Source organism: Syngnathus scovelli, unplaced genomic scaffold (assembly GCF_024217435.2).
Source record: "Syngnathus scovelli strain Florida unplaced genomic scaffold, RoL_Ssco_1.2 HiC_scaffold_321, whole genome shotgun sequence".
In the NCBI taxonomy this organism is placed as follows: domain Eukaryota; kingdom Metazoa; phylum Chordata; class Actinopteri; order Syngnathiformes; family Syngnathidae; genus Syngnathus; species Syngnathus scovelli.
The window spans coordinates 7501-22500 of NW_026061414.1; positions in this window are offsets into that span (position 1 = coordinate 7501).

The following is a 15000-nucleotide window of genomic DNA, read 5'->3' on the forward strand; positions in this document are numbered from 1 at the left end:
GCCGGTACCCCTTTCTTGGATGAGACAGAACCCTTGACGGGCCGTTCGCAGATTTTTGCCCGGGCTTTATTTACCGAGGCGGCCGGTACCTCCGTCTGCCTTGGATGGACCGCATCCGCAGATTTTCGTCCGGCCTTAGCTTAAGGAGACGGCCGTTGCCTCCGATCCTCCGGGCTAGAGCCGGGTGAGGTCGTCTCGAACCACGTGCCTGAAGGCCGCCTACGCCGGATTCGGCCCCGCTCATTCGTCGGAGTGACCGCCCGACGCGGGCATCGCTAGATTAGCCGTGGCCCCGATCCTTCCCCATCGACAGCCTTTCGCCCCCTTCGCTCCGGCCTCTGAGGCGGCCGGTACCCCTTTCTTGGATGAGAGAGAACCCTTGACGGGCCGTTCGCAGATTTTTGCCCGGGCTTTATTTACCGAGGCGGCCGGTACCTCCGTCTGCCTTGGATGGACCGCATCCGCAGATTTTCGTCCGGCCTTAGCTTAAGGAGACGGCCGTTGCCTCCGATCCTCCGGGCTAGAGCCGGGTGAGGTCGTCTCGAACCACGTGCCTGAAGGCCGCCTACGCCGGATTCGGCCCCGCTCATTCGTCGGAGTGACCGCCCGACGCGGGCATCGCTAGATTAGCCGTGGCCCCGATCCTTCCCCATCGACAGCCTTTCGCCCCCTTCGCTCCGGCCTCTGAGGCGGCCGGTACCCCTTTCTTGGATGAGACAGAACCCTTGACGGGCCGTTCGCAGATTTTTGCCCGGGCTTTATTTACCGAGGCGGCCGGTACCTCCGTCTGCCTTGGATGGACCGCATCCGCAGATTTTCGTCCGGCCTTAGCTTAAGGAGACGGCCGTTGCCTCCGATCCTCCGGGCTAGAGCCGGGTGAGGTCGTCTCGAACCACGTGCCTGAAGGCCGCCTCGCGCCGGATTCGGCCCCGCTCATTCGTCGGAGTGACCGCCCGACGCGGGCATCGCTAGATTAGCCGTGGCCCCGATCCTTCCCCATCGACAGCCTTTCGCCCCCTTCGCTCCGGCCTCTGAGGCGGCCGGTACCCCTTTCTTGGATGAGACAGAACCCTTGACGGGCCGTTCGCAGATTTTTGCCCGGCCTGTGTTTAAGGAGGCGGCCGGTACCTCCCTCCTTGGATGACCAACAACCCTTGACGGGCCATTCGCAGATTTTTGCCCGGCCTGTGTTTAAGGAGGCGGCCGGTACCTCCCTCCTTGGATGACCAACAACCCTTGACGGGCCATTCGCAGATTTTTGCCCGGCCTGTGTTTAAGGAGGCGGCCGGTACCTCCCTCCTTGGATGACCAACAACCCTTGACGGGCCATTCGCAGATTTTTGCCCGGCCTGTGTTTAAGGAGGCGGCCGGTACCTCCCACCTTGGATGACCCACTACCCTTGACGGGCCCATTCGCAGATTTTTGCCCGGCCTGTGTTTAGGGAGGCGACCGGTCCTCCGTAGCTTGATCGGATTTCCCTTCCGGCCTGTGTTTAAGGAGGCGGCCGGTCCTCCGTAGCTTGACCGGATTTCCCTTCCAGCCTGTGTTTAAGGAGGCGGCTGGTCCTCCCCGGTCGGTTGCCAAGCGACCGGGACCCGCAAGTGGGCAGGAACCGTCCACCCAACGCCGGCGAGCCGGGGCCGGTGGGGGCCCTACCAAGGCGGGTCTAACTTCAGGCGGTGCAAACGGGGGAGGGGGGTAAGGACGGCTGCCGGGAGCAGACAGCCGTCCCCGGGAGGGGGTAGTAGCTTCGCGGCGGCCGCCGGGAGCAGACGGCCGTCCGCGCATTCTGCCAATGCCTGTAGGACTTTGAATATTTCACAGCCGTGCTGTGGCACTTAGAAAATTTTTCAGAGACGTGGCACTTAGAAAGTTTTTCAGAGATGTGGCACTTTGAAAGTTTTTGAGAGATGTGGCACTTTGAAAGTTTTTGAGAGATGTGGCACTTAGAAATTTTTTGAGAGATGTGGCACTTAGAAATTTTTTGAGAGATGTGGCACTTTGAAAATTTTTGAGAAATGTGGCACTTAGAAAATTTTCTCTCTCTCTCTGGAAGTGCCGTGCCTTCTTCAGTTCTGCTATCCGAGCAGGGGACGCTTGCTGGCGGCCGTTACCAGCGCTCGGACCAGGCCCAATTGATTTGCATGGAAAACAATTGCGTCCCCCATGCTCGTTCTGACTATATTTTGCGAAAGGGGGGTAAAGTGATGAGTACACTAAGTGGGGGGACCAACCCATGTACTCTAGAAAAAGTACATGGGTTGACAAAAGACCAGTTGGTAATGCACCCCTGGTACCCAAACCCCTGGTACCTTTAGGCACTTAGAAAAAATTTCGCCCAAATTTGGAGGTCGCTCCAGGGGAAGAGGCCGAATTTTCGCCTATTACGGCCGACCGCGGGAACCAGCCGAGGCGGACGCTTTTCGGCGCAAGAGCCGTTGGCACTTAGAAAATATTCGCTAAACTTCAAAGGACCTCCAGGGGAAGAGGCCGAATTGTCACTTTTTCTGGCCGACATCGGGAACCAGCCGAGTCGGACTCTTTACGGCGGAGCAGCCGTTGGCACTTAGAAAATATTCGCCAAACTCGGCCGGACTTCCAGGGGAAGAGGCCGAATTGTCACTTGTTCTGCCCGACATCGGGAACCAGCCGAGTCGGACACTTTAAGGCGGAGCAGCCGTTGGCACTTAGAAAATATTCGCCAAACTTGAACGGACCTCCAGGGGAAGAGGCCGAATTTTCACCTGTTCTGGCCGACATCGGGAACCAGCCGAGTCGGACGCTTTAAGGCGGAGCAGCCGTTGGCACTTAGAAAATATTCCCCAAACTTGAACGGACCTCCAGGGGAAGAGGCCGAATTTTCACTTGTTCTGGCCGACATCGGGAACCAGCCGAGTCGGACGCTTTAAGGCGGAGCAGCCGTTGGCACTTAGAAAATATTCGTTAAACTTCAACTGACCTCCAGGGGAAGAGGCCGAATTTCCACTTATTCTGGCCGACATCGGGAACCAGCCGAGTCGGACGCTTTACGGCGGAGCAGCCGTTGGCACTTAGGAAATATTCGCCTTAACTCGGCCGGACTTCCAGGGGAAGAGGCCGGATTTTCACTTGTTCTGGCCGACATCGGGAACCAGCCGAGTCGGACTCTTTACGGCGGAACAGCCGTTGGCACTTAGGAAATATTCGCCGAACTCGGCCGGACTTCCAGGGGAAGAGGCCGATTTTTCACTTGTTCTGGCCGACATCGGGAACCAGCCGAGTCGGACCCTTTACGGCGGAACAGCCGTTGGCACTTAGGAAATATTTGCCTTAACTCGGCCGGACTTCCAGGGGAAGAGGCCGGATTTTCACTTGTTCTGGCCGACATCGGGAACCGGCCGAGTCGGACACTTTAAGGCTGAGCAGCCGTTGGCACTTAGGAAATATTCGCCTTAACTCGGCCGGACTTCCAGGGGAAGAGGCCGGATTTTCACTTGTTCTGGCCGACATCGGGAACCAGCCGAGTCGGACACTTTAAGGCTGAGCAGCCGTTGGCACTTAGGAAATATTCGCCTTAACTCGGCCGGACTTCCAGGGGAAGAGGCCGGATTTTCACTTGTTCTGGCCGACATCGGGAACCAGCCGAGTCGGACTCTTTACGGCGGAACAGCCGTTGGCACTTAGGAAATATTTGCCTTAACTCGGCCGGACTTCCAGGGGAAGAGGCCGAATTTTCACTTGTTCTGGCCGACATCGGGAACCAGCCGAGTCGGACTCTTTACGGCGGAACAGCCGTTGGCACTTAGGAAATATTCGCCGAACTTGGCCGGACTTCCAGGGGAAGAGGCCGATTTTTCACTTGTTCTGGCCGACATCGGGAACCAGCCGAGTCGGACTCTTTACGGCGGAACAGCCGTTGGCACTTAGGAAATATTTGCCTTAACTCGGCCGGACTTCCAGGGGAAGAGGCCGAATTTTCACTTGTTCTGGCCGACATCGGGAACCAGCCGAGTCGGACTCTTTACGGCGGAACAGCCGTTGGCACTTAGGAAATATTCGCCGAACTTGGCCGGACTTCCAGGGGAAGAGGCCGATTTTTCACTTGTTCTGGCCGACATCGGGAACCAGCCGAGTCGGACCCTTTACGGCGGAACAGCCGTTGGCACTTGGGAAATATTTGCCTTAACTCGGCCGGACTTCCAGGGGAAGAGGCCGATTTTTCACTTGTTCTGGCCGACATCGGGAACCAGCCGAGTCGGACTCTTTACGGCGGAACAGCCGTTGGCACTTAGGAAATATTTGCCTTAACTCGGCCGGACTTCCAGGGGAAGAGGCCGAATTTTCACTTGTTCTGGCCGACATCGGGAACCAGCCGAGTCGGACTCTTTACGGCGGAACAGCCGTTGGCACTTAGAAAATATTCGTTAAACTTCAACTGACCTCCAGGGGAAGAGGCCGAATTTTCACTTGTTCTGGCCGACATCGGGAACCAGCCGAGTCGGACTCTTTACGGCGGAACAGCCGTTGGCACTTAGAAAATATTCGTTAAACTTCAACTGACCTCCAGGGGAAGAGGCCGAATTTTCACTTGTTCTGGCCGACATCGGGAACCAGCCGAGTCGGACGCTTTTCGGCGGAGCAGCCGTTGGCACTTAGAAAATATTCGTTAATCTTGAACGGACCTCCAGGGGAAGAGGCCGAATTTCCACTTATTCTGGCCGACATCGGGAACCAGCCGAGTCGGACGCTTTACGGCGGAGCAGCCGTTGGCACTTAGGAAATATTTGCCTTAACTCGGCCGGACTTCCAGGGGAAGAGGCCGATTTTTCACTTGTTCTGGCCGACATCGGGAACCAGCCGAGTCGGACCCTTTACGGCGGAACAGCCGTTGGCACTTAGGAAATATTTGCCTTAACTCGGCCGGACTTCCAGGGGAAGAGGCCGATTTTTCACTTGTTCTGGCCGACATCGGGAACCAGCCGAGTCGGACTCTTTACGGCGGAACAGCCGTTGGCACTTAGGAAATATTCGCCAAAATGTTCCGGACCTCCAGGGGAAGAGGCCGAATATTCACTCGTTCTGGCCGACATCGGGAACCAGCCGAGTCGGACACTTTACGGCGGAGCAGCCGTTGGCACTTAGGAAATATTCGTTAAACTTCAACTGACCTCCAGGGGAAGAGGCCGAATTTTCACTTGTTCTGGCCGACATCGGGAACCAGCCGAGTCGGTCTCTTTACGGCGGAGCAGCCGTTAGCACTTAGGAAATATTCGCCGAACTTGGCCGGACTTCCAGGGGAAGAGGCCGGATTTTCACTTGTTCTGGCCGACATCGGGAACCAGCCGAGTCGGACACTTTACGGCGGAGCAGCCGTTGGCACTTAGGAAATATTTGCCTTAACTCGGCCGGACTTCCAGGGGAAGAGGCCGGATTTTCACTTGTTCTGGCCGACATCGGGAACCAGCCGAGTCGGACACTTTAAGGCTGAGCAGCCGTTGGCACTTAGGAAATATTTACCTTAACTCGGCCGGACTTCCAGGGGAAGAGGCCGATTTTTCACTTGTTCTGGCCGACCGGGTGAACCGGCCGAGGCGGACACTTTACGGCGGAGCAGCCGTTGGCACTTAGGAAATATTCGCCAAAATGTTCCGGACCTCCAGGGGAAGAGGCCGAATTTTCACTTGTTCTGGCCGACCGGGGGAACCGGCCGAGGCGGACACTTTACGGCGGAGCACCCGTTGGCACTTAGAAAATATTCGCCAAAATGTTCCGGACCTCCAGGGAAAGAGGCCGAATTTTCGCTCGTTCGGGCCGACCGGGAGAACCGGCCGAGGCGGACACTTTACGGCGGTTGAGCCGTTGGCACTTAGGAAATATTCGCCAAAATGTTCCGGACCTCCAGGGGAAGAGGCCGAATTTTCACTTGTTCTGGCCGACCGGGGGAACCAGCCGAGGCGGACACTTTACGGCGGAGCACCCGTTGGCACTTAGAAAATATTCGCCAAAATGTTCCGGACCTCCAGGGAAAGAGGCCGAATTTTCGCTCGTTCGGGCCGACCGGGAGAACCGGCCGAGGCGGACACTTTACGGCGGTTGAGCCGTTGGCACTTAGAAATTATTCAGACTTCCATCAAACACACATCGGCCTTTTGCCGTCACTGCCCGGGATGGGCACCGTGGTAGCTCGGACAGTTCGTGTGACAGCTTCCGCTGGCACTTAGACAATTTTTAAAATGAAAATAAACAGTTCTGCACATACGTGCCGACTATATTTTGCGAAAGGGGGGTAAAGTGATGAGTACACTAACTGGGGGGACCAAGTACATAAAGCCTACCCCTGGTACCTCAGAGAGGCCGAATTGACACATTTTGTGTCCGACCGCGGGAACCAGCCGAGGCGGACGCTTTTCGGCGCAAGAGCCGTTGGCACTTAGAAAATATTCGTTAATCTTGAACGGACCTCCAGGGGAAGAGGCCGAATTTTCACTTGTTCTGGCCGACATCGGGAACCAGCCGAGTCGGACGCTTTACGGCGGAGCAGCCGTTGGCACTTAGGAAATATTCGTTAATCTTGAACGGACCTCCAGGGGAAGAGGCCGAATTTTCACTTGTTCTGGCCGACATCGGGAACCAGCCGAGTCGGACGCTTTACGGCGGAGCAGCCGTTGGCACTTAGAAAATATTCGTTAAACTTCAACTGACCTCCAGGGGAAGAGGCCGAATTTCCACTTGTTCTGGCCGACATCGGGAACCAGCCGAGTCGGACGCTTTACGGCGGAAGAGCCGATGGCACTTAGAAAATATTCGTTAAACTTGACAGGACCTCCAGGGGAAGAGGCCGAATTTTCGCTCGTTCAGGCCGACCGGAGGAACCGGCCGAGTCGGACACCTTACGGCGGAAGAGCCGATGGCACTTAGAAAATATTCGCCAAAATGTTCCGGACCTCCAGGGGAAGAGGCCGAATTTTCACTTGTTCAGGCCGACCGGAGGAACCGGCCGAGTCGGACACCTTACGGCGGAAGAGCCGATGGCACTTAGAAAATATTCGTTAAACTTGACAGGACCTCCAGGGGAAGAGGCCGAATTTTCGCTCGTTCAGGCCGACCGGAGGAACCGGCCGAGTCGGACACCTTACGGCGGAAGAGCCGATGGCACTTAGAAAATATTCGTTAAACTTGACAGGACCTCCAGGGGAAGAGGCCGAATTTTCGCTCGTTCAGGCCGACCGGAGGAACCGGCCGAGTCGGACACCTTACGGCGGAAGAGCCGATGGCACTTAGAAAATATTCGTTAAACTTGACAGGACCTCCAGGGGAAGAGGCCGAATTTTCGCTCGTTCAGGCCGACCGGAGGAACCGGCCGAGTCGGACACATTACGGCGGAAGAGCCGATGGCACTTAGAAAATATTCGTTAAACTTGACAGGACCTCCAGGGGAAGAGGCCGAATTTTCGCTCGTTCAGGCCGACCGGAGGAACCGGCCGGGTCGGACACCTTACGGCGGAAGAGCCGATGGCACTTAGAAAATATTCGCCAAAATGTTCCGGACCTCCAGGGGAAGAGGCCGAATTTTCACTTGTTCAGGCCGACCGGAGGAACCGGCCGGGTCGGACACGTTACGGCGGAACAGCCGTTGGCACTTAGAAAATATTCGTCAAAGTCGTCCGGACCTCCAGGGGAAGAGGCCGAATTTTCGCTCGTTCGGGCCGACCGGAGGAACCGGCCGGGTCGGACACGTTACGGCGCAACAGCCGTTCGCACTTAGAAAATATTCGTTAAACTTCACAGGACCTCCAGGGGAAGAGGCCGAATTTTCGCTCGTTCGGGCCGACCGGAGGAACCGGCCGGGTCGGACACGTTACGGCGCAACAGCCGTTCGCACTTAGAAAATATTCGCCAAAGTCGTCCGGACCTCCAGGGGAAGAGGCCGAATTTTCGCTCGTTCGGGCCGACCGGAGGAACCAGCCGGGTCGGACACGTTACGGCGCAACAGCCGTTGGCACTTTGAAAATATTCGCCAAAATGTTCCGGACCTCCAGGGGAAGAGGCCGAATTTTCGCTCGTTCGGGCCGACCGGAGGAACCGGCCGGGTCGGACACGTTACGGCGCAACAGCCGTTGGCACTTTGAAAATATTCGCCAAAATGTTCCGGACCTCCAGGGGAAGAGGCCGAATTTTCGCTCGTTCAAGCCGACCGGAGGAACCAGCCGGGTCGGACACGTTACGGCGCAACAGCCGTTGGCACTTTGAAAATATTCGCCAAAATGTTCCGGACCTCCAGGGGAAGAGGCCGAATTTTCGCTCGTTCAAGCCGACCGGAGGAACCAGCCGGGTCGGACACGTTACGGCGCAACAGCCGTTGGCACTTTGAAAATATTCGCCAAAATGTTCCGGACCTCCAGGGGAAGAGGCCGAATTTTCGCTCGTTCGGGCCGACCGGAGGAACCGGCCGGGTCGGACACGTTACGGCGCAACAGCCGTTGGCACTTTGAAAATATTCGCCAAAATGTTCCGGACCTCCAGGGGAAGAGGCCGAATTTTCGCTCGTTCAAGCCGACCGGAGGAACCAGCCGGGTCGGACACGTTACGGCGCAACAGCCGTTGGCACTTTGAAAATATTCGCCAAAATGTTCCGGACCTCCAGGGGAAGAGGCCGAATTTTCGCTCGTTCAAGCCGACCGGAGGAACCAGCCGGGTCGGACACGTTACGGCGCAACAGCCGTTGGCACTTTGAAAATATTCGCCAAAATGTTCCGGACCTCCAGGGGAAGAGGCCGAATTTTCGCTCGTTCGGGCCGACCGGAGGAACCGGCCGGGTCGGACACGTTACGGCGCAACAGCCGTTGGCACTTTGAAAATATTCGCCAAAATGTTCCGGACCTCCAGGGGAAGAGGCCGAATTTTCGCTCGTTCGGGCCGACCGGAGGAACCGGCCGGGTCGGACACTTTACGGCGCAACAGCCGTTGGCACTTTGAAAATATTCGCCAAAATGTTCCGGACCTCCAGGGGAAGAGGCCGAATTTTCGCTCGTTCGGGCCGACCGGAGGAACCGGCCGGGTCGGACACTTTACGGCGCAACAGCCGTTGGCACTTTGAAAATATTCGCCAAAATGTTCCGGACCTCCAGGGGAAGAGGCCGAATTTTCGCTCGTTCGGGCCGACCGGGAGAACCAGCCGAGGCGGACACTTTACGGCGCAACAGCCGTTGGCACTTTGAAAATATTCGCCAAAATGTTCCGGACCTCCAGGGGAAGAGGCCGAATTTTCGCTCGTTCGGGTCCGACCGGGAGAACCAGCCGAGGCGGACACTTTACGGCGGTTGAGCCGTTGGCACTTAGAAATTATTCAGACTTCCATCAAACACACATCGGCCTTTTGCCGTCACTGCCCGGGATGGGCACCGTGGTAGCTCGGACAGTTCGTGTGACAGCTTCCGCTGGCACTTAGAAAATTTTTAAAATGAAAATAAACAGTTCTGCACATACGTGCCGACTATATTTTGCGAAAGGGGGGTAAAGTGATGAGTACACTAACTGGGGGGACCAAGTACATAAAGCCCACCCCTGGTACCTCAGAGAGGCCGAATTTTCGAATTCTGAGGCCGAGCTGGGGAACCAGACGAGGCGGACACTTTTCCGAGCGAGAGCCGATGGCACTTAGAAAATTTTCGGCTAAGTCGGCAGGACTTCCAGAGCGAGAGGCCGAATATTCGTCATCTGTGGCCGACCGGGGAACCAGCGAAGGCGGATAGGCGGTCACGGATGTCCCGCCGGCTGGTCCGCGGGCCAATTTGGGTCCCGTAATTTAGCGGTCGCGGTCCGGAATCCACGCCGGCCGGGGAACCAGCGCAGGCGGATAGGCGGTCACGGAGGTCCCGCCGGCTGGTCCGCGGGCCAATTTTGGTCCCGTAAGTGAGCGGCCGCGGCCCGGAATACACGCCGACCGGGGAACCAGCGAAGGCGGATAGGCGGTCACGGAGGTCCCGCCGGCTGGTCCGCGGGCCAATTGGGGTCCCGTAAATTAGCGGTCGCGGCCCGGAATTCGCGCCGGCCGGGGAACCAGCGCAGGCGGATAGGCGGTCACGGAGGTCCCGCCGGCTGGTCCGCGGGCCAATCGGGGTCCCGTAAGTTAGCGGTCGCGGCCCGGAATTCGCGCCGGCCGGGGAACCAGCGCAGGCGGATAGGCGGTCACGGAGGTCCCGCCGGCTGGTCCGCGGGCCAATCGGGGTCCCGTAAGTTAGCGGTCGCGGCCCGGAATTCGCGCCGGCCGGGGAACCAGCGCAGGCGGATAGGCGGTCACGGAGGTCCCGCCGGCTGGTCCGCGGGCCAATCGGGGTCCCGTAAGTTAGCGGTCGCGGCCCGGAATTCGCGCCGGCCGGGGAACCAGCGCAGGCGGATAGGCGGTCACGGAGGTCCCGCCGGCTGGTCCGCGGGCCAATCGGGGTCCCGTAAGTTAGCGGTCGCGGCCCGGAATTCGCGCCGGCCGGGGAACCAGCGCAGGCGGATAGGCGGTCACGGAGGTCCCGCCGGCTGGTCCGCGGGCCAATCGGGGTCCCGTAAGTTAGCGGTCGCGGCCCGGAATTCGCGCCGGCCCGCAGCCACCGCCAGGCGGATAGGCGGTCACGGAGGTCCCGCCGGCCGGTCCGCGGGGGGAACTGCGCCCTCTGGCGGACACGCTATTGTAAATGAATGGGGTTTGGCACTTAGTGCATTTTTCGCCGAAGCCGACGAGCGCTCCGGGCGAGGAGGCCGGATTCTCGCCATCCGTGGCCGGCCGGGGAACCGGCCAAGGCGGATAGGCGGTCACGGGGGTCCCGCCGGCTGGTCCGCGGGCCAATTGGGGTCCCGTAAGTTAGCGGTCGCGGCCCGGAATCCGCGCCGGCCAGCAGCCACCGGGAGGCGGATAGGCTGTCACGGAGGTCCCGCCGGCTGGTCCGCGGGCCATTTAGGGTCCCGTAGGTGAGCGGTCGCGGCCCGGAATCCAGGCCGGCCAGGAGGCACCGCCAGGCGGATAGGCGGTCACGGAGGTCCCGCCAGCTGGTCCGCGGGCCATTTATGGTCCCGTAAGTTAGCGGTCGCGGCCCGGAATCCACGCCGGCCAGGAGGCACCGGCAGGCGGATGGGCGGTCACGGAGGTCCCGCCAGCTGGTCCGCGGGCCGTTTAGGGTCCCGTAAGTTAGCGGTCGCGGCCCGGAATCCACGCCGGCCAGGAGGCACCGCCAGGCGGGTAGGCCTGTCACGGAGGTCCCGCCAGCTGGTCCGCGGGCCAATTAGGGTCCCGTAAGTTAGCGGTCGCGGCCCGGAATCCGCGCCGGCCAGCAGCCACCGCCAGGCGGGTAGGCTGTCACGGAGGTCCCGCCGGCCGGTCCGCGGGCCAATCAGGGTCCCGTAAGTGAGCGGTCGCGGCCCGGAATGCACGCCGGCCAGCAGGCACCGCCAGGCGGATAGGCGGTCACGGAGGTCCCGCCGGCCGGTCCGCGGGCCAATCAGGGTCCCGTAAGTGAGCGGTCGCGGCCCGGAATGCACGCCGGCCAGGAGGCACCGCCAGGCGGATAGGCGGTCACGGAGGTCCCGCCGGCCGGTCCGCTGGCCAATTACCTCCAGCCGAGCGGATATGAACTTTATTAGCACCTTCTACGAGATGGCGGAGCCTTATTCGACAACCAGCACCTCGGCTTAGCATTTTCCACGGCCCGCTGATCTTCCAGAAGACGTCCAGCCGGTTTCCTCCTCACATTTTAAGCCGGCCGAGGCTTCCGGCACCCCGGCTAAGCTTTCTCCACGGCCCGCTGAGCTTCCAGAAGACCTCCAGCCGGTTCTCCCGGTGCTTTCCTCCTCACGTTTTAAGCCGGCCGAGGCTTCCGGCACCCCGGCTAAGCTTTTTCCCACGGCCCGCTGAGCTTCCAGGGGACCTCCGGCCGGTTCTCCGCGCGCTTTCCTCCTCACTTTTAAGCCGGCCGAGGCTCCAGGCACCTCGGCTAAGCGTTTTGAACGGCCCGCTGAGCTTCCAGGGGACCTCCAGCCGGTTCTCTCCGCGCGCCCCCCTCCCAACTTTTTAAGCCGGCCGAGGCTCCAGGCACCCCGGCCAAGCCTTTCCCACGGCCCGCTGAGCTTCCAGGGGACCTCCAGCCGGTTCTCCGCGCGCCCCCCTCCCACCTTTTTAAGCCGGCCGAGGCTCCAGGCACCCCGGCCAAGCCTTTCCCACGGCCCGCTGAGCTTCCAGGGGACATCCAGCCGGTTCTCCGCGCGCCCCCCTCCTAACTCGACGCCCGAGGAGGCTCCAGGCACCCCGGCTGAGCCTTTTCGGCGGCCCGCTGATCTCCCGGAGGTCGCAACGGGGAATTGCCTCCCTCTCGCGGACACGGCGCGTAAATGCACCGCCTCTCGCACTTGGCGCACACTCACTCGCATCGCTACGCCTCCCGCGGCACTTTAAGCGACCGGGACCACCGCGAGCGCGGGCGATGACTAAGAGGCTCCCCGGCCGGCCTCGCGGAGCTCCGACGCTCCCCCGCGGGACTTCCGGCGGCCGGCCGGAGCCTCGGCACGGCTGCCGCACTCCCTAATAACACCCCGCGGGCCCCCGCGAGCCGAACGCTCGCTGCCGCGGGCGACCCGTGGTACCCCACGTGCCGAGGCGGACGCGTGACGGCGCGGGAGCCCTCGGCACTATATCACGGTCACGCATGTAGTCAAATCGTGTAAAATCACCGTTAGTTTATTCACAATATACGTAATAATTAAATACATATCAACACCGCGTATATTATTAATAAACATATGTATGTATTTATTTAATAATTAAATAAATATTAACATCGCGTATAATCATGCGGGCTCCGGGGGAAGGGGCCGATTTTTCGCCGTTCGTGGCCGACCGGGGAACCGGCGAAGGCGGACGCATCGCGGCGCGAGAGCCGTTGGCACTTTGGAAAAAAATAAAATAAAATTCGCCGACCGGGCTCCGGGGAAGAGGCCGATTTTTGGCCGTTCGTGGCCGACTTGGGAACCGGCGAAGGCGGACGCATCGCGGCGCGAGAGCCGTTGGCACTTTGAAAAAAAAAAAAAAAAAAAAAAAAAAAAAAAAATTCGCCCACCGGGCTCCGGGGGAAGAGGCCGGCTTTTCGCCGTTCGCGGCCGACCGGGGAACCGGCGAAGGCGGACGCGCTCTCCAACGAGCCCCGCCGGCCGGAGGAAGTGCGCCCTCTGGCGGACACGCCGTTGTAAATGAATGGGGTTTGGCACTTAGTGCATTTTTCGCCCAAGTCGAAGCGCGCTCCGGGCGAGGAGGCCGGATTCTCGCCACCCGTGGCCGGCCGGGGAACCGGCCAAGGCGGATAGGCTTTCACGGAGGTCCCGCCGGCTGGTCCGCGGGCCGATTAGGGTCCCGCGAGTGAGCGGTGGCGGTCCGGAATCCAGGCCGGCCAGGAGGCACCGCCAGGCGGATAGGCTTTCACGGAGGTCCCGCCGGCTGGTCCGCGGGCCGATTAGGGTCCCGCGAGTGAGCGGTGGCGGTCCGGAATCCAGGCCGGCCAGGAGGCACCGCCAGGCGGATAGGCTTTCACGGAGGTCCCGCCGGCTGGTCCGCGGGCCGATTAGGGTCCCGCGAGTGAGCGGTGGCGGTCCGGAATCCAGGCCGGCCAGGAGGCACCGCCAGGCGGATAGGCTTTCACGGAGGACCCGCCGGCTGGTCCGCGGGCCGATTAGGGTCCCGCGAGTGAGCGGTCGCGGTCCGGAATCCAGGCCGGCCAGGAGGCACCGCCAGGCGGATAGGCTTTCACGGAGGACCCGCCGGCTGGTCCGCGGGCCGATTAGGGTCCCGCGAGTGAGCGGTCGCGGTCCGGAATCCAGGCCGGCCAGGAGGCACCGCCAGGCGGATACACTCTCTAACGAGCCCCGCCGGCTGGTCCGCCGGGGGAAGTGCGCCCTCTGGCGGACACGCCGTTGTAAATGAATGGGGTTTGGCACTTAGTGCATTTTTCGACCAGCGGCAACGCAGGCTGACGGGCGGCCGCTTCCACGGGCCGGCACTACTCTACGGAGGCGCTAGCCGCCTCCGGTGGGGGCCGTGTGATCTCGCTGGATGCCCGAGGACCTTCCGCCAGGCCCGGCCCCAGCTTTTGCGCGCGCCCGGTCCTATTACCTGGTGGAAGCTGGAGGCCGGGGCTCGGCAGCTCGCTGCCCGGGGGACCTTCCGCGAGGCCCGGCCGCAGCTTTTACGCACGGCCGCTGCTATTCTCTGGCTCCGGCTTCGTCCCGGAGGGTGCTTGGGGAACGGCGGCGCACACCGCGAACGGCCGGTGGCGGTCGGCTGGTGGCGGTCGGGGGTGGCGCTTGGGGATGGCGCTTGGGGATGGTGGCGGTCGGCTGGTGGCGGTCGGCTGGTGGCGGTCGCCTTGTGGCGGTCGGGGGTGGCGCTTGGGGATGGTGGCTGTCGCCTTGTGGCGGTCGCCTTGTGGCGGTCGGGGGGTGGCGGTCGGGGATGGCGCTTGGGGATGGTGGCGGTCGGCTGGTGGCGGTCGGCTGGTGGCGGTCGGGGGTGGCGCTTGGGGATGGTGGCTGTCGCCTTGTGGCGGTCGGCTGGTGGCGGTCGGCTGGTGGCGGTCGGGGGTGGCGCTTGGGGATGGTGGCTGTCGCCTTGTGGCGGTCGGCTGGTGGCGGTCGCCTTGTGGCGGTCGGGGGGTGGCGGTCGGGGATGGCGCTTGGGGATGGTGGCTGTCACCTTGTGGCGGTCGGCTGGTGGCGGTCGGCTGGTGGCGGTCGCCTTGTGGCGGTCGGGGGGTGGCGGTCGGGGATGGCGCTTGGGGATGGTGGCGGTCGGCTGGTGGCGGTCGGCTGGTGGCGGTCGGCTGGTGGCGGTCGGGGGTGGCGCTTGGCGATGGTGGCTGTCGCCTTGTGGCGGTCGCCTTGTGGCGGTCGGGGGGTGGCGGTCGGGGATGGCGCTTGGGGATGGTGGCGGTCGGCTGGTGGCGGTCGGCTGGTGGCGGTCGGGGGTGGCGCTTGGGGATGGTGGCTGTCGC